Here is a 22,638-nt window from a genome sequence, read left to right on the forward strand (position 1 = left end):
TCATCCTAACAATTCTATAAGATAGATAGAATAAGGATTATTATCCCATTTGAAATAAGATACATATTGCCTGGTATTTGGTACGTAGGCATTCAGTTTGTCTTCTTCTTTTAAAGAAGTGACGAGCCCAGATCCTTGTAACAAGTCCAATTACCAACAGCGCAGGTTGGTGGATGCAAGTTCAAGGATGCTTGTATTTTTGAGACAGGTTCTTGCTGTGTCGCCCAGGCTGGAATGTGGTAGTGTGATCATAGCTCACTGCAGCCTCGATCCTCCTACCTCCGCCTCCTGAGTAGCTAGGACCACAAGTGTGTGCCACCACACCTAGCTAATCTTTTTTAAAAATTTCTCAGCTGGGCGCAGTGGCTCACACCTGTAATCCCAGCACTCTAGGAGGCTGAGGCGGGCAGATCACGAGGTCAGGAGATCGAGACCATCCTGGCTAACATGGTGAAACCCTGTCTCTACAAAAAAAGAAAAAATTAGCCAAGTATGGTGGCGGGCGCCTGTAGTCCCAGCTACTTGGGAGGCTGAGGCAGGAGAATTGCATGAACCCGGGAGGCGGAGCTTGCAGTGAGCCGAGGTCATGCCACTGCACTCCAGCCTGGGCAACAGAGTGAGACTGTCTCAAAATAATAATAATAATAATAATAAAATTTAAAAAAAAATTCTTGGCCGGGCGCGGTGGCTCAAGCCTGTAATCCCAGCACTTTGGGAGGCCGAGACGGGTGGATCACGAGGTCAGGAGATTGAGAACATCCTGGCTAACATGGTGAAACCCCGTCTCTACTAAAAAATACAAAAAGCTAGCCGGGCGAGGTGGCGGGCGCCTGTAGTCCCAGCTACTCGGGAGGCTGAGGCAGGAGAATGGCATGAACCTGGGAGGCGGAGCTTGCAGTGAGCCGAGATCCAGCCACTGCACTCCAGCCTGGGTGACAGAGCGAGACTCCGTCTCAAAAAAAAAAAAAAAAGAGTTCTCAGCCATCCAAAGTGCTGGGATCACAGGCATAAGCCACTGTACCCAGACTTACCTCTCTTTCAAAAAAGTCAAGTCACTTAAGGTGATAGACAATTATGTACACCTATACAGCCACCTCCATCACACCTAAAAGTTCAATTATGCTTTATTTTCATTATATCTACTCTCACTACTTTTATTCTTACAGAGACATTAAAGATCACTAGAGATTTTTATTGTAAATTAGTATCGTATACCAAAACTCTATGAACTTTTTGCCTGCTCCGTGCTGTAAGTGCCAATTTTATGCTCAATTATGTACCCCAGTATAAAATGCATCTCAACATTGCTAAATAAAGATTCACATTTAGCCAGGAGCAGTGGCTCATGTCTGTTATCCCAAAAACTTGGGAGGCTGAGGTGGGAGGGTCGCTTGAGACTAGGATTTCAAGACCAGCCTGGGCAATATAGTTAGATCCCATCTCTAAAATAAGATATTTAAAAATTAGTCAAGTGAGGTGGTGTGTGCCTGTAGTGCCAGCTACTTGGGAGGCTGAGCCAGAGGACTGCTTGAGCCAGGGGTTCTAGGCTGCAGTGAACTATGATGGAGCCACTGCACTCCAGCCTAAGTGACTGAGTGAGACCCTGTCTCAAAAACAAAAACAAAAAAATTCACATTCATTCTCAATCTCCTCTTAAGCACTGTGGTTAATGGAGTGAAATGGAAAGAACTGACCATGATAAAACCTCTTTTAAAAGTCCTTCAAAAGCAGTCAGTTCTTCAAAAATCAGTGTTTACTTTTTTAAAAACTTGAACTTTTTCTTTTGAGACAGAGTACTATCAGATATTTATATTGTGTCTAGTTAACTAACATCTGAGAAGTAACAAACAGTGACATGCAGTGGCATGGGTTTGCTAATGTGCAATTAGCAGAGGCAAAACCACCTCCCAGTAAGTGACCTACCTAGCTTAATAAGAGGTATGGGTGGTACTAATAATTGAACCTGACACACTTGAGACAAAATGTGCTAGTGCCTCGTCCAAAACTTGGTTAACCTTTATTTCTTTGGTTTTCTTGAGATTTTCTTCTTGAAATAGTAGTATTAATGCCTCCACCTCTACCACTTCAATGGAACTCCCCACTGTTCTATTGAGCCCCTCTCAAAAATACCACCCCCTTACTTCTCACTATCACTGAACCTCTTAAAAACCATCAACACTACAAAATTTCACAACCCAAATAACTATTTCAGTTCTTATCTTACTTCCACCTGCTGAAGTAAATGAAAATGCTGGCCATTTTCTTATTCTGAAACTCTTATCCTTTTGCATCCATTTCCTACCTCTATCTTTTCTTAGTTCTCATTTAGGTTCCTTTTCTTCTGTTTTTAAAATTACATCATCGTCCCTCTTTTCCCTGGCTATCTCATTAGCTAACATGGGTACAGCCTTCTATTGTATGCTGATAATACTCTAGCACTATCTTTTCTCTTGAATTTCACATGGGTATTTGTGTTATATTTTCTTTTTCTTCTATTCAGTATCAAAGAATCTGCTATGTGCCAGACACCAGGTATAGTGTTATGGTGAGGAATAAAAGATACTCCTTACCTTTGACAGGCCTACGGTGCTAGGGAAAACAGACTAGTAAACAGGTAAGTATAGCGCTTGTTATAATAAGAGGTGTGTAAAGGGTGTTATAAGAATACACAGCAGGGCTCTACTATATGTGTCCTATGGTCATCTCAAAACCAATTCCTTGCATCCAAAACTAAACCATTTAACCCCCAGGTGTCAGGAGATTCTTCTTCCTAGATTCTCTATCCTGGGTTCTCTGTCCTGGTTAACAGCCACAGATTGAAAATAACATCAAAAAAAGAAAAAAGAAAGGAAAAAAAAGCACAAGAAACCAAACCAAAACAAATCTTGACTCCTCCTTTTCTTACCCTCCCTTGGAATAATGGATTTTAGTTCTAAAACATATCCCAAATCTATTCCTTCTTCACCATCCCTCATGTCATTGACTTGTATTTTATTCTCTTTCAACCTCACTATAACAAACATCTTTCATTCTAGACTCTCTCTAGTTATTGATTATTTAGCCCCCAAAGTTAATTTCTAAAACTCAGATCTGATCATATATCCCATCCCTCCCCCTTCCTCAAAACTATTTATTGCTTCTGACTGAAAATACAATAAAATCCTAAATCCTTATATTATTTAGTTCTTCAAAATCTGGAGCCAATTTCCATTCTAGTCTTATCTTCTTCTGTCACACCATACTATATACACAAATACGTCATGCATTTTAATGCTCTCAAGCCTTTTCCTATGCTGCTTGCTCAGCTGGGAATGTGTTTTTGTTTCCCCAATCAGCCGTTCTCCACCAACAGCAACCTAATAATACAATCAAGTATTCAACCTCCCCCTTTCCCTTCTGCAATGTTCATTATTTTCTCCTAGGGCTCCTCAGGCTTTTTGTTTTTTAGTTCTATCACAGAATTACAGCATTTACTACACAGTAAAGTAATATCAACACTTTTTTTCTTTTTTTTTTTTGAGACAGAGTCTTGCCTTGTCACCCAGGCTGGATGCAGTGGTATGATCTTGGCTCACTGTAACCTCTGCCTCCAGGGTTCAAGCGATTCTCCTGCCTCAGTCTCCTGAATAGCTGGGATTACAGGCACACACCACCACGCCCAGCTAATTTTTGCTTTTGTTTTGTTGTTGTTGTTTTTGAGATGGAGTTTCACTCTTGTTGCCCAGGCTGGAGTGCAATAGTGTGATCTCAGCTCGCTGTAACCTCCACCTCCCGGGTTCAAGTGATTCTCCTGCCTAGGCTCCCAAGTAGCTGGGACTTCAGGCGCGCGCCACCAAGCCTGGCTAATTTTTATATTTTTCGCACAGATGGGGTTTCACTATGTCGGGCCAGGCTGGTCTTGAACTCCTAACTTCAGGGGATCCACCCGCCTCGGTCTCCCAAAGTGCTGGGATTACAGGCATGAGCCACCGCGCTGGCTGTAATTTTTGTATTTTTAGTAGACGAGGTTTCACCATGTTGACCAAGCTGGTCTTGAATTCCTGATCTCAAATAATCCACCTGCCTCGTCCTCCCAAAGTGCTGGATTACAGGCATGAGCCACTGTGCCTGGCCCAACGCTTGTTTTCCACTCCACAATATTGATCAATCCATTCATTCCAGAAGCAATTACTGAGTATAAACCACCATGTCAAATGCTGGGAGTATAATGGGCACAAATAGTCCCCCTGAACTACTTGTGAACGGGGGTCTTATGTTTTACTCATATTAATTTCATATCCTTACTTACAGGCAGTGTTCAATAAATTTGGTTGAATATACTTCATCGCTGTTTAACTAGTAGGGTCTAAGTAATACGAGGAAAAGAAACAAACATGCTACTCTACATGCATGTATTAGGGATGTGGACATGAAGACTAAAATGAACAGGCTAAAAAAAAAAAAAAGCTACCTTGAGTGTACCTGAATGACTCTTCATCAAATCCCCAACTGTCATGACCAAAAAACAGTTAACAACACAGTCACAAAAAATATACCTTGGGTTCCCTTTGGACCAAACACTACTAACCACTTCCCTCCTAATCCCCATCTTTTTTTTTTGCTCAACCAGTGAAGAAATGGGTACAGCTATAGGGAATCTTAAGCAAGATGACTAAATCACCTTGCTAAATCTAAAGAGAAAACAATACTTATTACTTCTTGAGTGTCAATTATATGCCCAACATGGTACGAACAAATTTTACATGCATTATTACTAATCTTCACACTAACCTTGCCAGATGGGTATTAACTTCATATGACAGACAAACTGAGGCTTGGCCAGGCTGAGTAACTCACTTAAGTCCACAGAGAAAATTGTGGAACTTGATCCAAACCCAGGTATCTAGGTGTCTCTGTCCTTTTCTGGATTGCATCTCTCTCCTTCCTGATGTTGCTATCTCCATCCTCTCCCCATTCCAATCCATCCTCTATGCTGTTCCCAGTTGTACCCTTCTAAAACACAAATCTGGTAAGTTTACTCTCTGTTTAGAAAAAGAAAAAGACAGGATGTAGCAAAAGAATCAAGTCTGAAAGATGCTGTAGCAGGATAATTCCTGTGGGTTTGTAGCTCTTTAAAATTAAACAAACAGGATACAAAGAAGCTATAAAAATCACATTGCGTTAGTCTCAGCTTGTGTGTGTGTGTGTGTGTGTGTGTGTGTGTGTGTGTGTGTGTGTGTGTGTGTGTGTGTGTGTTTTCCTGGCTCTGAACTTTGTTTCGCTGCACTGGTTTTCACAAGAATTTCGCACAGCCTATCCCTGGAAAGGGTGGGACAAATCTAACAAAACTCAATGGAACACCATCCCTTCTTTATAAAAATAAATTCCTTTCCACCACTACTAACTGCCAGACAATAGATGTCTTTGTTTTCATTCTGACTCTGAATTTTAGGGTTATGTCTTTGAATTATTTTAGTGGGCTAAGAGAATCGTAATAATTTAAGCTTTCTGATTAATTTCAGGTTAGATTAAAAAACCAAAACCAAAACCAAAAGAATCAAAATAATCATCTTGGGTCCCTACTTGCACTTAAAGGCAAGAAAAACTAGCTTATCTAAAACTCACTTTTAGGCAAATGTGAGCCTACCATAACTGTGACAATTTACTTCTTTAAACTATTAAATCACTTTTAGTTCTAGATTAACTAAAAAAGATATATGAATTAAACAAATACAGGGAATTATAAAACAAAATAAGACTTTAAAAATACTGTTTGTAAGTTGTAATCTTTTTGCATTGTGTTTAAGTAATAACACAAACATTACCATCTTAGCTACGGAAGCGTACAATTCTGTGTCAATAAATACATTTACATTGTCATGCAACCATCACCATCATCTATCCTTAGAACATTTCCTTTCCTCCCCAACTGAAACTCTGTGCCCATTAACACTAACTCCCTATTCTCCTCCTCCTCCAAAAACCACTATTCTACTATCTGTCTCTAAGAAATTTACTGCCCTAGGTGCATCATATAAGCAGTGGAATTACATAATATTTATCATTTTGTAACTGGTTTATTTCATTTAGTACAATGTCTTCAAGGTTTACTAATATTGTAGCATGTGTCAGAATTTCCCTCAAGGCTGAATATTTCATTGTATGTATACCACATTTACCCGTCAATAAAAGTAAGTTTCAAAATAATTATAACTTTGTAGGATCTTTAAAGGGGTGAATATCAGGTGTTTTCCATTACAGTTCCATGAGGTAGACATAAGCAGCTCCATATTTTAAAATGGAGTTTCTGAGGGTAGGCTACTTAATCTCTCTTTCTCAGAGACTTGGGATATCCATGACTTTCTCACCCCAAAATTCATACTCTCCCCACTGTATCTTGATACTTCATACTTCTAAGGAAAGGTACAAGAGGTAAGAAGTGGGGATGAAATGTGCATAAAACAATTCATTTAACTCTGTTAATTATGAGTGCGATAATGTTGACACTTGAAAAAATAAAATCTTGCCAATGGTTTTCTCATGTTCCTGTGGATGTATCAGGAAACACAGTTTAATTTTTTCCAGAACTCTACATATGCTGGCTTAATGCCATTTCAACACAATATCTGTGAAACCAAATATTTAAATTGTTGTTTGGATTCCCTGGGAACACAGGGAAAGTTAGCTTAATGTTAATGTACGACTCCTTCACAAGGTCAGATTATATTCCCGACCTTGCTAGTATGGGTTTTAAAAATCATTCTTTACTTTTTCTGAACAGATTTCAAAGTATAATTTACATTAGCATTTAATAAATGTAAAAATATGAGTATTTTTAAGCAATGCAGGGTTAGCCAAAGACTTTTCCTCTTTTTAGGAAGTTAGTCAATATAGTTCTTTCTCATCTACAATTAAGAAAATCTGGCCGGGCGCGGTGGCTCAAGCCTGTAATCCCAGCACTTTGGGAGGCCGAGACGGGCGGATCACGAGGTCAGGAGATCGAGACCACCCTGGCTAACACGGTGAAACCCCGTCTCTACTAAAAAATACAAAAAACTAGCCGGGCGAGGTGGCAGGCGCCTGTAGTCCCAGCTACTCGGGAGGCTGAGGCAGGAGAATGGCGTAAACGCGGGAGGCGGAGCTTGCAGTGAGCTGAGATCCGGCCACTGCACTCCAGCCTGGGCGACAGAGCGAGACTCCGTCTCAAAATAAAAAAAGAAAGAAAATCTATTTAAGTAAGCTATTTACAAAAAGAAAAAGAAAAAAATCTATTCCAGTTAGAATATGCATCTGTTTACATTCAGATCTAAAATGTATTATTCACTTCTCTTTAATCTACATGAATTTAACACTAAGCAAGCAAATCATTCAATAGATGATCAAAGTCTAAGATAAATGCAGTAATATAATTTGTGTTTTCTATGACCTGTTTGATTTTCAGGGGAATACATGTAGGCAACCATAAATGTTTGGCAGAAGATACATGTTTTCTGTGCCTTTCAGTATGCTGTCTCTTATTATCCTTGATGATTGTTAAAATATATTCCCAAAGCTGGTCCAAAGGTAGTGAGTTATCTCAATTGTTCAGTCAGTAACAGAACAAACTCCTTGTTCTACTCTTTTCTCCCTTCTCATTACTACACTTTACTAGTCTTAAAAAATAAAATATATTCCCAAAGAAGGATTCTGCATATCATTTCCTTAACTGATATAAGATCATCCTCAGAAAATGGAAAACAAAATTATAAACCGTAAGTTGTTTGTTATAGTTACCAAAATGTATAAATAAGGGAAAACGGAAGAAAGTTTTAAAACAGTCAAATTGTTGTTAAGGTTTGACTTAGTAACATTATGTTAAAGTTACCACAGAAACTCATTTGTTAATGTACCTTCAGAAATGCCAGATTTAGGTATAGAGAAAAATTTATTTCCACAAAGACTTACAGAACCCAAGTAGTAGTAGTTTATAACACAAATGCTGACACAACCTTAACAGGAAATACATAACAACTATGCATTAATTCTTGGAGAGGTATACAATTAAGAAGATATATTTCTCATACTTTACAGACAAATACATACTATTTAATGTCAGACAGGAGCTTAAAAGTAGGATTAGGGCTTTATTTTACTGTATAGTGATCAGAAAAAGGGATTTAGGTGGTAAAGTCTGATGGAAAACAATCTTCAAAAAATTCTGAGTACTTCAGAATATTATGGTTGATTTGGAAAGAGGAGGGAAACTTCCAGGCCAAATTCTATAAACTAATGTGTTCAACACTTGCACACTTCCATATTTGGTCTTTGCACATGAAGAGAAACAAGGCTATTAGGGTCAACGTGAATGGTTACAATGTAAGCTTAAATGTCTATCCAATATTGTTCTGATTTACAAGGTTTCTAAACAATAATGATCTCAGGATCAACACAAAACTGAGAGGGGTTAGGGTGGTAGGGATGACCAGATAACCGGTTTATGCTAAAAAAAAAAAAAAAAAAAAAAAAGCAACAGCTGTGATGTTTATATGGTGTTTTTTCAGGTATACCTAGGGGCATCAAGTCCTGAGCCTTGAAATTTTTTTGCTGGGATCTAACTATGGAAACTCAGTAAAACAAGGCAACTACATACAAAGCACCAAAATGTCATGCTAAACTCTGCTTTATGTACATTAAATTCACTTCTTAAATATTTGAGTTCTATCTCCAAGAAAGATTATTTAACAAACTATAGGAACGATCCCTGAAGTACCGTCTCGCTAAGAAAGATTATTTAGGCCACGCGTGGTGGCTCACTCCTGTAATCCCAGCACTTTGGGAGGCCGAGGCAGGTGGATTACCTGAGGTCAGGAGTTCGAGACCAGCCTGGCCAACATAGTGAAAACCCATCTCTACTAAAAATAAAAAAAAAAAATTATCTGGGTGTGGTGGCGCGCACCTATAGTCCCAGCTACTCGGGAAGCTGAGAGGCACGAGAATCTCTTGAACCTGGGAGGCGGAGGTTGCAGTGAGCTGAGATTGCGCCACTGCACTCTAGCCTGGGAGACTGCAGTGAGCTGAGATCACGCCACCGCACTCCAGCCTGGGCGACAGAGTGAGACTCCGTTTCAAAAAGAAAAAAAGAAAAGATTACTTAAGAGTGTTGTCACGCTGTCACTTTGCAAGGCCAGGGTGGGAGGACTGCTTGAGGACAGGTGTTTGATAACAGCCTGGGCCACATAGTGAAACCCAGTCTCTACAAACAATAGCAAAATTAACTGGGTATGGTGGCAGGTGTCTGCAGTCCTAGCTATTTGGGAGGCTGAAGCAGGAGGATCACTAGTGCCCAGAAGTTCAAGGTTGAGGTGAGCTATGACAGCATTACTGCACTCCAGTCTGGGAAAGAGAACAAGACCCTATCTCTTAAAAAAAAAAAAAAAAAAAAAAAAAGGTGTGTTGTATTCATTTATTCCACATGCTTGAGAAGGCTAATGATATCTGATTATATTGAAATTACAAAGATAACATTATGGGCAGCCTATGTCAGAACCTTAGCACACCAGTGTTTTTACAAAGATACTCAACTGTAGCACCAATTTAAACTATTTTCTGAAACCTGTATTCAAAGGCTCCTTGTTAAAACTAGTGGGAAATAATGAGACCTCCAAAGGAGGCTTTCCTTTAGCTGGAAATATACTGAATAAAAAAAAGACTTATTTAAAAGAAGCTGGGCTACAAAGTTCAGTTAATATATTGTGCGGAAAACCATGTCCCCTCATGTAGATAAAGTGCATAACACAATTCTCTCAATATGCAGCAGAAAAGGTAGGAAACAGGTGTCTCTGTTCCCACTACATTACTACACCACTTGTAAACTGCAAACAAAATCCGATGCCAAAAATACCAAAATGCACGCAGCTGACAGGTTAACTTTCCAAACAAATATATACCTATTAATGTCAATGCGTTAACTGTAAACTGAATTATAACACTGAAACAATTAAAAGAAAGAGTGGCCGGGCGCGGTGGCTCATGCCTGTAATCCCTGCACTTTGGGAGACTGAGGCAGGTGAATCACCTGAGGTCAGGAGTTCAAGACCAGTCTGGCCAACACGATGAAACCCCATCTCTACTAAAAATACAAAAAATTAGCTGGGCGTGGTGGAGGTAATCCCAGGCTGAGTCAGAAGAATCGCTTGAACCCGGGAGGCGGAGGTTGCAATGAGCCAAGATTGCTCCAGCCTGGGCAACAAGAGCAAAACTCCATCTCAAAAAAAAAAAAAAAAAAAAAAAAAAGAAAGAAAGAAAGAAAGAAAGACAGAAAGTGCACCACAACATGACTATAACTCAGTTTTTTTTGTTGTTGTTTTTTTTAAATGGGAACTGGCAATATGCCTATAACTCAGTTTTTTGTTTTTGTTTTTTTTTTTAATGGGAACTGGCTGTGTCACCCAGGTAACACCCATCATAGCTTACTGCAGTCTGGAAATTCTCAAGTGGTCCTCCCACCTCAGACTCCCAAAGTGTTGGGATTACAAGCATGAATCACTGTATGCCACTAATATTTCAACTTTATGAATCTGAGTTATTATCTTGAATTCAAGTTACATGTGAATTTTAAATGTTACCAATATATACAAATCAATCATGGATTGAAATTTTATTAATACAAAGTGGTCTACAAAGGAAGATTTATAAAGACTTCTCTTCCCTATTTTGTTTTGTTTTGTTTGAGACGAGTCTCACTCTGTTGCCCAGGCTGGAGTGCAGTGGCCAATCTCGGCCCACTGCAACCTCTTCCTACCGGGTTCAAGCGATTCTCCTGCCTCAGCTTCCCAATTAGCTGGGACTACAGGCGCCCGTCACCACGCCCGTCTAATTTTTGTATTTTTAGTAGAGATGGGGTTTCACCATATTTGACAGGCTGGTCTCGAACTCCTGACCTGGTGATCCGCCCGCCTCAGCCTCCCAAAATGCTGGATTACAGGCGTGAGCCACCGCACCTGGCCCCTATTTTCAGTTTTTATAAGTAAGTTCTAGTTAAGTCTTCAATACATATTAAAGAGCACCTTATACAAACTTGAACTAAGGCAACAGGTCCTTCGTTTAAAAAAAATGTTGGATGAGCCATCCTTGGTACCTAAGCTTTTTTTCCCAACTACTTTTCAAACATCAGTTTAATGTTACAAACACAATTCCATTCACCTTCCATTGTTTTTTTTTTTCCCTTCCGAAACAAAAACAGCTGGAAACTCACTCACTGTGTACTTACTACTCCAGGCACATGTTTGTAAATACATGTGAACGGAAATACAAAAGGAATTGTGAAACCCTGTCCCTAACAGGTTTTTTTCCCCTGATAAAAAGCCAACGAAAGTCAAAAGGCCTCAAATTCAAGTTGGAACATGATTTAAAACTAACGGAGCACTAGTAGCGGGAACACTAGTAGTATGATCACTCAACACGGTCTCCTAGGACATTTGTTTCCAAAAAAGAATTCTCGAGTAACCAAAGATATGCAGATGCGTGAAACGCAGGAGCAGATGATAAACAGTCTGGATGTAGAAGAGTAGAGACCAAAGTACTACCAGGCAATGGACAGCGAACTCATGAAGTCTTGACGTTATTCTTTGGTTCAACACGTAAAACCGTTAAGGGTGCGGATAATCAAAGGACACAGCGATGAGGTACTGGGGTAGCTGCTTCAAGATGAGAAGACTGGGATGCCAAGGACACTTTAATTGCAGACGGGGAAATGAGACAGAAAGACCAACCTGAGATGGCAAAGCGACAGTGAAAACTAGCAAATCTTTGAAATTTAGGCGCAGCCCAGGACAGCCTGAGGCCCAAGGTAGCTTAAGACACAGATACTGGCCTAGTGGGCAATGGGGAGAAACTGAGGCGGGGGGGAGCGGCTGGATTCCCAAATAGGACCAAGCCTAAAACATTAAAGTCAAGACACAAACCAGCTTTGCAGAGGGACCAGAGGGAGGGCCAAATACGCAAGACTCAGAAGACCGGCACCCACCCAGACAGGGGGAACCGGTTTGGGCAGGGGCTCCCAAGAGCGGCCCAGCCTGCGCATGCGCCCTCTCCCCTCCGTCGCAGCTCCCCCTCCCCCCAATCACGGCTCCCCTCAGAACTCGGCCCGTCGAGGGAGCTGAGCGGAGCTCCACTGGCCCGACCCCGCGGGATGAGAAGACGGCTTGGCTCTCCGCAGGGGCCGTCGAAAATACCCCTGGGGTTGGTAGGTAGGAGAGTGGGAGGAGGAGGAGGGGAAACGCGGCCCTACCCGACCCGCCGTCTCCTCCTCCGCCGCCCGCCGCTCGCCGTCCCGGAGGCTCCACCGCCTGGGCCTCCCAAGCCGCCCTTTCCCCGCCCCCCCAGCCCCTTACTCACGTGAGAGCGACTTCTTCCGCCCTCCGCCCCGCCCCCTGCCCCGTCTCATAGGTCCGCGACCACGACGAGCGACCCTATTGGCCCAATACCGGGAAGCGAGGCGGAGCTTCCTCTTTCCGAGCCCCACCTGGGTTTTCAGCGCGCCTCAGGACTGTACGCCTGCGCGAAGTGCACAGGCTGTGAGCTGGACTTTGGCTGCGCTCTGTATCTGGAGTTGGACAGGCGGCCGGGACTGGGGAATATGGAAGCGGACTGGGTAGTACCTGTTGAGCCGAACAAAGGGTACAACCTCAGAGTACTGGTGCTTGAGCAAGGAATCCCCCTGCTCATCTTTCATGTGCTGCAAGTCCTGTTTGAAAATCAGTACTTCACAGCGTAATAAAATTCACTTGGCATTTATTGAGGACGCACGGTGTGTCAGGGACTGTGATGGGTCTTTATGTGGCTATCTCATTTCAGCTTTACCACAAATCTGTGAGAATGGTACGATTTTTCTCATTTTATAAAGTAATTTAGCTTTATAAAATGAGTCTAGACCAGAATCCAGTCTAGAAGTCAAAACTTCCAACTGCCAAGTGCTAAAACCACTGGTACAACATAGCTGCCTAAAGGCATTTAAGGCTCACAAGAGGACAGAAATGCACAAGGTTATATCAGATTGTGACTCAAAGATGAGATTTTTATTTTAATATCATTCAAAGGTGAAACACAGCAACAGCAATATAATGAAGTTTAAAGTCCCTGTCCTCAATGAATGTACAATGTAGTGGGGAACAAAAACAATGATTATTAAAGTGCTAGTTAAGTCTTATTTTTAAAGAGACCCTATCTTGTCCAGGCTGCAGTGCAGTGGCTATTCACAGACGATCATATCACACTCCACCCTCGAACTCCTGGGCGCAAGCTCTCCTACCACCTCAGCTTCCTGAGTAGCTGGGACTGTATGTAGGCATGTACCACCGCACCTGGCTCTAAAGACGTGATAATTCATAAAATAATTCTACAGCCTCTTCCTTACTCTTCCCCTTTCTTTATCCCAACTGGCATATGCTCTTTTCCTGGTGAATGAGTCATCTACAGTGTTTTCTGGTGGATAATGAATGCATCCCGATCAACCAGAGAAAAAACAGTAAGAAAAAGCTGTGTTCTGTTGCAATCCCTCTGTGATTTGTCTAATACAACAGAAGTGGCTGTACCCCTGCAGAAAAAGAGTTTCGCTTCCTTTCTCCTTATGTAGTTACAAAATATCCATTTCAAGATATTCAAAGAATAAAGTATTAGGGAGAAAGTAAAATCCCCTGAACTCCCAACAAAACCACTTTTAACGTTTTGGTGCCCATACTTTCATGTATTTCTTGATTCATGTACACCCCAAATATTTATGTAAATCTTAACATACATTTTTAAATAAAATTGTACTACACAATCAATACAACATGCCTTGGAGAATAGAGACAAGCTAAAATAAAATTTTTTCAAAAAGCATTGCATTAAAAAAAATTTTTTTTAATTACAGGCTCATGCCTGTAATTTTAACACTTTCGGAGGCTGAGGTGGGAGAATGGCTTGCGCCTAGGAGTTGGAGACCAGCCTGGGCAACATAGTGAGACCCTGTCTCTATGTTTTAATGAAAAACAAAAAACATGGCATTCCCAGCGCCAATGTTAATACTTTAGAGTATATCCTTCTGCATGTGTGTATTTTTTTTTCAAAATGAGATCACTTTAGTCATCTCCTTTTTCAATTAAAAATATCTACCTTATTTCAGTACATTTTCTTCTCACCTAATTCCTAGATCACATTCACATTTTCTGTCAACCTAAAGTTATTTTTACAGTTGGCTTTCTTAAATGAGTAATATTACAGGAAAATTTCCTCTCATACAATACCTAACTACAATCAAATATTCTGTTGACCAAATTATATTTTTCTACAACCAGTATTCCCAAATCAGTATCCAATTCAGGACCATAAATTCCATCTGGTTACCTCCCTTGACTTTTTAATTATGGCACTTAAAAAAAAAAATTAAAAGATTCTTGTTCACTGTAGAAATCAGGCCACTTGAAGTGCAAAATGTTTTTATCTGAGTGGTTGCTTCCTCATGAAGTCATTGAGCTTGTTCCTACAAGCCTTGTATTTCTTGAACAAGAAAGTTATATTTGAAGACTCAGTGGATTCAAGTCAAACATATCAGACTAGTACACCTCACAAGTGACAGGTCATACTTCATGTTTCATTATATTACATACAATGTTATGAATCTAACCTGTTAGATGTTATGTTAGATACGTAACATTGTATCTACAATAGATGCAACATTTACGGAATCTTACAGAATTATGCTAATATTGACCACTGGATTAGTGATGATATACATGTTGTTTTTATCATCTAAGTCATTAAAAATAGACTATAGTCTGTTTCAATGCCTACCAATGCTATATGTCGATATCCCATTCACAGAAAATGAATTTTGGTTTCCAAATATGCTTAACTTTTTTTCAGTAAGTGACTTTGTACCCAAGAAAATGTGGTTACAGTATATGAATGGAATGTGGGGCTGGTGTGAAATAAAGCAATGTGGTAGGCTGGAGCCAAAATAGGAAGGTCCTTGAATGCTAAAATAAGGAAACTGAAGTTCACTCTATAGACACACGGGTGCCCTTGGATATTTTAAAGGACAGTGACAATATTAGATTTGGGTTTTTTTTTAAAGATCACTCTAAGTAAAACTAGAGCAGGGAAAAGAGGAGGTTGATAAAATAGTTTGGAAGCTGCCTAAGATGAAGAAGGCTTGAGCTAAGGAAGCAGGGGGAAAGAAGAAGGAACAGGGTTCCATGGGTATTTAACAAAGAAATATATTCAAATTTGCTGGTTCCTTCTTCGGCTCCTTCAAATCTGTTTTTGAACCCCTCTATGTAAATTTTTCATTTTAGTTACTGTATCTTTCAGGTCCAGAATTTCATTTCAGCTCCTTTTTTTTTTTTTTGAGAGAGAGTCTCGCTCTGTCACCCAGGCTGGAGTGCAGTGGCGCAATCTCGACATACTGCAACCTCCAACTCCCGGGTTCAAGTGATTCTCCTGCCTCAGCCTCCCCAGTAGCTGGGATCACAGGCACGCCACCATGCCCAGCTAATTCTTGTATTTTTAGTAGAGATGGGGTTTCACCATGGAGGCCAGGCTGGTCTCGAATTCCTGACCTCATGATCCGCCCGCCTTTGCCTCCCAAAGTGTTGGGATTACAAGCATGAGCCATCGCGCCTGACCTCAGCTCCTTTTTATTTCTCTTTAATGATAGTCTAATTTTATTCATACATTGTTCTCCTGACTTTGTTCATGTCTTCCTTTAGTCCTGTTTGTTTGTTTGTTTGGAGACAGAGTCTCTCTCACCTAGGCTGGAGTACAGTGGCAGGAACTTGGCTCACTGCAACTTCTGCCTCCCAGGTTCAAGCGATTCTCCTGTCTCAGCCTCCCGAGAAGCTGAGATTACAAGGGTACGCCACCAAGCCTGGCTAATTTTTATATTTTAGTAGAGACAGGGTTTCACCATGTTGGCCAGGCTGGTCTCAAACTCCTGACCTCAGGTGATCCGCCTGCCTTGGCCTCCCAAAGTGCTGGGATTACAGGCGTGAGCCACTGCGCCCAGCCCTGTTAGTTCTTTGAACTACTTCAAAATAGTTTTAAAGCCTTTGTCTATTAAGTCAGATATCTATCTTGGCTTCTGTGGAAATAGTTGGAGTTGATTTATTTTATTCTTCTGAATAGACCATACTTTCCTGTTTCTTTCTATGTCCTGTGATTTTTTTTCTATTTTTGAGATGGAGTCTTGCTCTGTCACCCAGGCTGGAGTGCAGTGGTGTGATCTTGGCTCACTGCAAGCTCCGCCTCCTGGGTTCACGCCATTCTCCTGCCTCAACCTCCCGAGTAGCTGGGACTACAGGCACCCACCACCACGCCTGGCTAATTTTTTGTAATTTTTAGTAGAGACGAGGTTTCACCGTGTTAGCCAGGATGGTCTCGATCTCCTGACCTCGTTATCCACCCGCCTCGGCCTCCTAAAGTGCTGGGATTCCAGGCGTGAGCCACCGCATCCGGCTGTGATTTTTTTTTTTAATTTTATTTTTCAACTAGAGATGGGGTCTGTATTGCCTAGTAACAACCAATTAAGTGGGACTACAACCACATGCCTTTAAATTTTTCTACAATCAGTATTCCCAAATCAGCATCCAATTCAGAACCATAAATTCCATCTGGTTACATCCCTTGACTTTTTAATTATGGCACTTAAAAAAAATTAAATTTTAAATCCTTATCATTTGTTGTTGTTGAAAATTGAACATTTGAATCTTATAATGTGGTGAATCTGAAAATAAGATTCTCCTTCTGCCCCCACGTTTGCTGGGCTTTTGTAATTGTCTCTGTGCTGGGGATCAGGATCAGGATCAGCCTCGGGTGAAAGCTTAAGGTTTTCTTAGGTCTTTTCTTAGCTGTGTCTTTCCCTGGTTATATGCAGTAGCTTTCTACTTTCCCCTGCCTAAGTGATTGCTTTTGAATATCCTAATCCTTCAATATCTGACTCATAAATGGGGTAAAAGGGAAAGCAAACAAACAAAACAGGTGCTATTCCTTTAAAACCCTTGGAAAGAGGTTCAGCTGGTGAAGGGTCAAAATAGTGGCAACCTGCCTCTGCACCTGCAGCTCAGTCATCAGCAACCAGAGTGTCGACAGCCAGTATTTGGAGGACAAAGTTCTTACTGCCCACCCAGCCTCCAGCAAGCCGCACCAGGAATGTGGATACAGCTGCGTGCTACAGTTTTAAGTAACACTGAATGAGTAGCTGCTATCACACTAAAAGCTGACACAGACTGAAATTAACCTCTATTTACCAGCCCAGCTCTCCCTTGGAAGGTGTAACAGCATTCGAATAGACTCCAGAGTTCCAACATAGTTACTTCAGAGAGTTGCTGCTGGTACAACTGTTGTCTAGGTGGAGAGGTAGATTCCTTGTGACTCCTACTCCATCTGAAAAACAGAAAAAATGAAGAAAAGTGAACAGTAAATAAAACCTAAGGGACCCTGTGAGATACCATCAGGAGGACAAACATAATGAATTGTGGGAGTTTCAAAGGAGAAGAAAGGGCAGAACATATTGCAAGAAATCATGGTCAAAACTCTCCAAACTTTATGAACAACAATGGTGTACAAATCCAAGAAGTTTATCAGACTCCTGATAGGAAATACTAAGAAACCACCAAATGTATTATAATTAAGCTGTCAAAAACCAAAAAAAAAAAAAAAAAGAATCCTGAAAGCAGCCAGAGATGAGCAACTTGTCCCATACAAAGGATTGCAATAAGATTATCAGCCAATAAAGAATCCTTAGAGGCTCGAAAGAAAAAAAACTATCATGGAAAAATCTATATCTGGCAAAATTGTTCTTCAAAAATGAGTTAAGACATTTCTTGACAAAGACAAGCCAAGGGAGTTTGTTACCACCAGCATTCCTGCCCCTCAAGAAATGCTAAAGAGAAACCGACAGGTTGAAATGCAAGTACAGTCGATAGTAACTCAAAAATGAGTTCTTCAAAAAAGTTAAGACATTTCCCGACAAAGACAAGCCAAGGGAGTTTGTTACCACCAGCATTCCTACCCCTCAAGAAATGCTAAAGAGAAACCGACAGGTTGAAATGTAAGTACACTCAATAGTAACTCAAAAATGAGTTCTTCAAAAAAGTTAAGACATTTCCTGACAAAGACAAGCCAAGGGAGTTTGTTACCACCAGCATTCCTACCCCTCAAGAAATGCTAAAGAGAAACCGACAGGTTGAAATGTAAGTACACTCAATAGTAACTCAAAAATGAGTTCTTCAAAAAAGTTAAGACATTTCCTGACAAAGACAAGCCAAGGGAGTTTGTTACCACCAGCATTCCTGCCCCTCAAGAAATGCTAAAGAGAAACCGACAGGTTGAAATGCAAGTACACTTAATAGTAACTCAAAGCCATACAGAGAAACAGAGATTCCTAGTAAGTCAAATACACTGGCAACTATAAAAGCAAGTATTGTAATTATGATTTGTAACTCCACTTTTTATTTTTTCTGATTTAAAAGTCAAATGCATAAAAAATATTTATGTGGGCTCGGCGCAGTGGCTCATGTCTGTAATCCCAGCACTTTGGGAGGCCGAGGTGGGTGGATCACCTGAGGTCAGGAGTTCAAGACCAGCCTGACCAATATTGGTGAAACCCCATCTCTACTAAGAATACAAAAAAAATTAGCTGGGCGTGGTGGTGGGTGCCTGTAATCCCAGCTACTTGGGAGGCTGAGGCAGGAGAATCACTTGAACCCAGGAGGCGGAGGTTGCAATGAGCTGAGATTGTGCCATTGCACTCCAGCCTGGGTGACAGAGCGAGACTCTGTCTCAAAAAAAAAAAAAAATTATGTTACTGGATAGACAATGTATAAAATGTTATCTGTGACATCAGTAACAGAAAGGAAAGGGCAGAGCTTTACATGGGCAGAGTTTTTGTATGCTATTGAAGTTCCTTGGTATCAATTCAAATTATATTGTTATAACTTTTGGATGTTGAGTGTAATACCTATGGTAACCACTAATAAAATATCTATGGAATATACACAAAAGGAAATGAGAGGAGAATCAAAAGTTTCATGATAAAAAAAAATCAACTAAACACTAACACAAAAAAGCAGTAATGGAGGAAATAAGAATTTTAAGGCCGGGCGCGGTGGCTCAAGCCTGTAATCCCAGCACTTTGGGAGGCCGAGACGGGTGGATCACGAGGTCAGGAGATCGAGACCATCCTGGCTAACACCGTGAAACCCCGTCTCTACTAAAAATACAAAAAAACTAGCCGGGCGAGGTGGCGGGCGCCTGTAGTCCCAGCTACTCCGGAGGCTGAGGCAGGAGAATGGCATAAACCCGGGAGGCGGAGCTTTCAGTGAGCTGAGATCCGGCCACTGTACTCCAGCCCGGGCTACAGAGCAAGACTCCGTCTCAAAAAAAAAAAAAAAAAAAAAAAAAGAATTTTAAAAAGCATATAAAACCCAAATAGAGAAATGACAAATATAAATCCCACCTTATCAATAATTACTTTAAATCTAAATGGTTTAAACCCTCCAATCTAAAGACAGAAAGGAGTCAAGGCTGCGCACAGTGGCTCATGCCTATAATCCCAGCACTCTGGGAGGCCAGCACAGGCAGATCGCTTGATGGGACCGCATGCCTGTGGTCCCATCATGCCAAGGTCCCATCAGCCAAGATTGTGCCACTGCACTCCAGCCTGGGCAACAGAGTGAGACTCTGTCAAGAGAGGGGAGGGGAGGGGAGGGGAGGGGAGGGGAGGGGAAAGGAGGGGGAGGGGAAGGGAGCGGAGGGTAGCAGAGGGGAGGGGAAGGGAGGGGAGGGGAAGGGAAGGGAGGGGAGGGGAAGGCAGGGGAGGGGAGGGGAAGGCAGGGGAGGGGAGGGGAAGGCAGGGGAGGGGAGGGGAGGGGAAGGGAGGGGAGGGGAGGGGAAGGGAGGGGAGGGAGGGAGGGGATGGTGGGGGGAAGGGAGTGTCAGGTCGGGTCAAGTGTGGTGTTGCACACCTGTAGTCCCAGCTACTTTGGGAGGCTGAGGCGAGAGGACCACTTGAGCTCAGGAGTTAAGGCTTCAATGAGCTATGATTGTGCCACTACAATCCAGCCTGGGCAACAGAGTCAGACCCTGTCTCTAAAATTATATTTATTTTTTAAAAAGAAAGGGCAAATTAATTTTAAAAATACACACGGATCCACATGATCCAACTAAATACTGTCTACAAGAGAATCACTTGACATCCAAAGACACAAATAGCTTGAAAATGAAAGGTTAGAAAAAGAGCCAGGTACAGTGGCTCACACATGCAGTCCCAGTACTTAGGGAGAACAAAGATAACTTGAGGCCAGGAGTTCAAGACCAGCCTAAGGAACATAGCAAGGCCTGGTCTCTACAAAAAAAAAAAAAAAAAATTTTCAATAATTTAAGGGAAAAGGGCTGGATGCAGTGGCTCACGTCTGTAATCCCAGCACTTTGGGAGGCCGAGGTGGGCAGATCACAAGGTCAGGAGTTTGAGACCAGCCTGGCTAATATGGTGAAACCCCATCTCTACTAAAACCACAAAAATTAACTGGGCATGGTGGCGTGCACCTGTAATCCCAGCTACTCGGGAGGCTGAGGCAGGAGAATCGCTTGAACCCAGGAAGTGGAGGTTGCAGTGAGCCGAGACTGCACCACTGCACTTCAGCCTGGGCAACAGAGCAAGACTCTGTCTCAGAAAATAATAATAATTTACAAAAAGTAGCCAGGCGTGGTGGCAGGCGCCTGTAATCCCAGCTACTCCGGAGCTGAGGCAGGAGAATCACTTGAACCCGGGAGGCGAAGGTGGCAGTGAGCTGAAATGGCACCACTGCATTCCAGCCTGGGTGACACAGTGAGACTCCCTCTCAAATAATAATAATAATAATGAAAAAAGATATAACATGCAAATAGTTACTGAAAAAGAACTGATGTAGTTATACTACGATTAGACAAAATATTTTAAAATTTAAAAATGTTATAAGAGATAAAGACGACATATATTAATAAAAATCTCATTACAACAAGATTATATAAAAATTGTACACATTTACCTAGCTAGGAACAGACTCTCAAAATACATGAAGCAAAAATGGACAGAATTAAAAGAATAAACAGTTCTACAATAATAGTGGGAGACTACAATACCCCATTTTCAATAATGGGGAGAAGAATCAGATAGAAGATAAGTGAGGAAATAGAGAACTAAATATCATAATAAACCAGCTATACTTAAAAGACATATACAGAACATTCCACCCAGCAAGAGCAGAATACACATTCTTCTCTAAAGTACATGAGGAATTCACCAGACTGTATGCCACAATTCAAGTTTCAGAATATTTTACAAGATAGCTATCATACAAAGCATCTTCTCGGACCACACAGATGAAGTTAGAAATTAATAACAGAAGGATAACTGGAAAGGTCACAAATATCTGAAAGTTAAACAACACTCTTAACCACTGGGTCAAAGAAGAAATCAAGGTCGGGCACGGTGGCTCACACCTGTAATACCAGCACTTTGGGAGGCCAAGGCGGGTGGATCACCTGAGGTCGGGAGTTGGAGACCAGCCTGAACAACATGGAGAAACTCCGTCTCCATATCTCTAAATATAAAATTAGCCCGGCGTGGTGGCGCATGCCTGTAATCCCAGCTACTTGGGAGGCGAGAGCAGGAGAATCGCTTGAACCCAGGAGGCGGAGGTTGCGGTGAGCCGAGATCACACCATTGCACTCCAGCCTGGGCAACAAGAGCAAAACTCCATCTCAAAAAAAAACAAAAACAAAAACAAAAGAAATCAAAAGGGACATTAGAAAATACATAGAAATGAATGAAAATAACACAACATACAAAACTTATGAGCTGTAGTGAAAGCAGTGATCAAAGGGAAATTTATAGTTGTAAATAACTACATTAAAAAGAGGGAAAGGCTGGGAGCAGTGGCTCACACATGTAATCTCAGCACTTTGGGAGGCTGAGGAGGGCGGATCACTTGAACTCCAGAGTTCAAGACCATCGAGCTTTATACACTTTATAAATGATTAAAGTAATAAACATTACGCATCTTTTACCACAATAAAAAGCCCCTCACCACCACCAAAAACGAAAAGAATGGGCAGAAACCAGTAAACTGGATTGGCAAGGAAAAGAACTCTAGAAGGATCCTCAAGTTTTCCGGTCTGGATAGGAGATGAGATGAACTGGAGATAATTAAAAGGTACATTCACATCAGAACAATCAATTGGAGATCTCGTCCACGTAGCTGGCTGGGTTGTGAATGGTCAGCATGAAGTAGGTAACGGAAGCCATGGGAATGCAAGAGATTGCCCTCGGAAGAACCCCCAGGCAAGATCCCTGAAAAACATCCAAAAGTGAGGGGACAGCGTTCTGCTCCTTGGGCTCGCGAGCGACGAGTCTACACCCCTAGGCGAGAAGGACTTACCAAAGTTTAAGTACAGAGGAGCCCCTCAGGCCCAAGGAGGCAGCGGAGCGTCTAGGCCCAGCTGCAGAAGAGCCGCTGAGACGTGGGTCCCGGGCAGCAGGTCCGTGCGAGCAGCACAGGGTCTGAGCCGCAGACGCTAACTGGCTACCGCACCTCGAGGTAATAGGCAGTGAAGCTAGCGCCGGGAGTACGGCGCCTGGCGTCTGCGCCCCGCCCACAACGC

The 22,638-nt window shown here is 41.8% G+C and overlaps 1 protein-coding gene across 6 annotated transcripts in view; it reads right to left on the minus strand.

Moving 5' to 3' along the window:
- Positions 1-22,622, minus strand: part of RABGAP1 (RAB GTPase activating protein 1) — a 174,759-nt gene extending 152,137 nt beyond the window's left edge. For 3 of the 6 annotated variants that reach the window (XM_077968056.1, XM_015116891.3, XM_077968054.1), the window contains exons 1-2: positions 22,416-22,622; positions 17,244-17,379 (exon numbers count right to left, since the gene is read on the minus strand). The gene's annotated coding sequence lies outside the window, so the exon portion shown is untranslated. Of the gene's footprint in view, positions 1-12,247; positions 12,304-17,243; positions 17,380-22,415 lie in introns of those variants that run through there. The other 3 variants (XM_077968055.1, XM_015116892.3, XM_015116894.3) reach the window with 1 other exon arrangement.
- Between the last annotated feature and the right edge of the window lie 16 nt (positions 22,623-22,638).

This window comes from Macaca mulatta, chromosome 15, assembly GCF_049350105.2.
Source record: "Macaca mulatta isolate MMU2019108-1 chromosome 15, T2T-MMU8v2.0, whole genome shotgun sequence".
Taxonomy (NCBI): domain Eukaryota; kingdom Metazoa; phylum Chordata; class Mammalia; order Primates; family Cercopithecidae; genus Macaca; species Macaca mulatta.